Genomic DNA, 2014 nt, shown 5'->3' with positions numbered 1-2014 from the left:
CTGCTCACAACTGAGGGCCTCAAGCTGGCAGAACAGCAACTGTCTTGAAGAATGTCAATCACCTTGCCAAAGGTTAAAGAGAGCTCTGTAGGTGGGTCTTGCTTCAGCAATTAAGTGTTCTATTTTGGAAGTGATGCACATTATTTCTGCTCACAGTTCATTGGCCAGAACTAGACATATGGCCCACACAACTACCAGGGGGCCAGAAGGCACAGGCCAGAAACATTTGACAAATAGCACCAGTGACTACACTGGACATATCTTCTTTGAAATGATAGAAATCCAAAAGAGTATGTTCCTTCTTTAAAATATACCTTACAGATAATCGTAAATTTTTAAACTCAGAATGATCTATATCAATTTCAACAGGCACAATTATTGACTTATTTGGAGGGGTATAATGATAGTAATTAATTGGAAGAATTTAGCAAGAACTTTTCTTTTTAGGAGAGACAACCCGTGGTTGACCTCACAAATTGTAAGGACCTTGTCAGTTTACAATCCCTTATTTTTTTATTTTTTTCACCTATAGCACCTGGTCTTCCTAGGTGGTCTCCCATCCAAGTACTAACCAGGTTCGACCCTGTTTAGCTACCGAGATCAGAAGGGATCGGACTTGTTCAGGGTAGCATAGCTGTAGACTAGCAAGAACATTTTTACCTTAAACTTGCTACTAGGTTATACTGAAAACAGATTTCACAGCAAATTCTTCTGTACATATAAATATACATAATCAACCAAGCAAGCAAGTAAAAAAAAGGTGTATTAAAATTTGAATACTTTAATACTATACTAAATTTTAGATTTACCATTAAAAACAAGTTGAAGTTAGCTCATGGAGGATGTATAAAAAAAGGGTAGAGGCTGCTGAGCCATGTTAGGTAGGATCAAAGATAAGAACACAATAAGAATTTTCAGAAACTACCATGTGGACCGACAGAGCCAAGAGGAAGAATTTAGGGTGAGTAGGATCATGGAGAGTACTGTGTTTTTCTAAAGTTTGCTACATTTAGCTGTCTTAGTGTACTTTATGTCCAGCTGTTATAATTTGGTGGTCCAAAAATGGAAGCTGGGAAATTTCACATCCGAATTAACACAAAGGTTTACATTAAACTGACATCATTCCCTACTTAAGAATGTTATAAACTAATTTGCATTATACCAACATGTGTATTATACAAATATATTATAGCAGTACAAATAGTTCTAATTTAGGCCAAACCATCTGGTGTTAATCAGAGATAAAGAGAAATGACATGCTTTGTGGTTGTCACCTTCGGAGCATGGTTTTTTTCAAACAGATAATCCCTCCACAGATTTGAATTCTCAATTAAAGCATCTAATTGCACCTATGCCTTAAATGAAATTAACCTGTGTAATTCTAGCTTAACATTACCCATGCTTAAATATTTTAAATTGTAAACAAAATTGGAACAATTTAAAAGTATAACCCAAAACTATATTGGATATCATTTGAAATACTTCTAAGTTTTACATAGTGTTAATATGGAAACATGCAAGTTTGTGTAGCATCTAAAATCTTTAAAATTTGATGAATGGTACATTTGTGTGCTTTAATATCCCATCAACTAAAAAATTTCTAGTTAGAATTTTAAAAAGACAATTTTATATATTCACAACAGAAATGAAAATTCTATTAATTGATTAAACTGGATAGAAGTAGCAAATGTATATAAATAGACAAAGCAATTAGTTTACATTTAATTCCACAGTTAAGAGATATGTTAAATATGTTGATATTTGACATTTTATATGTATAATGTCTAAGTGACTTCAGCTCTTAGACAGTTCTGTAACCACATTTTATTTTAGAGCTAAAACATCTTCAGATGCACCATCTTTATGAATGAGATTTATCAGATTTATAAAAATTATTAAGCAATGAGCTTTCTCAGATTGTTGGCTCTCTATTGAATTAAGTAAATCTTTGACTGATGCTTGGCTTATATTGGTGGGAGAGTCATGTTTTCAGTTTTTTGGAAATCATCTTTGA

At 33.2% G+C, this 2014-nt stretch overlaps 1 pseudogene; it reads right to left on the bottom strand.

Annotated features, from left to right (window-relative positions):
• Positions 1-523: 523 nt before the first annotated feature.
• On the bottom strand, positions 524-642 carry LOC120618706 (uncharacterized; annotated as a pseudogene).
• Positions 643-2014: the final 1372 nt, after the last annotated feature.

This window comes from Pteropus medius, unplaced genomic scaffold (assembly GCF_902729225.1).
Source record: "Pteropus medius unplaced genomic scaffold, Ma_sr-lr_union100, whole genome shotgun sequence".
Taxonomy (NCBI): domain Eukaryota; kingdom Metazoa; phylum Chordata; class Mammalia; order Chiroptera; family Pteropodidae; genus Pteropus; species Pteropus medius.
The sequence above is the reverse complement of the archived record's forward strand: the minus strand, read 5'-3'. Positions and strand labels throughout refer to the sequence as shown.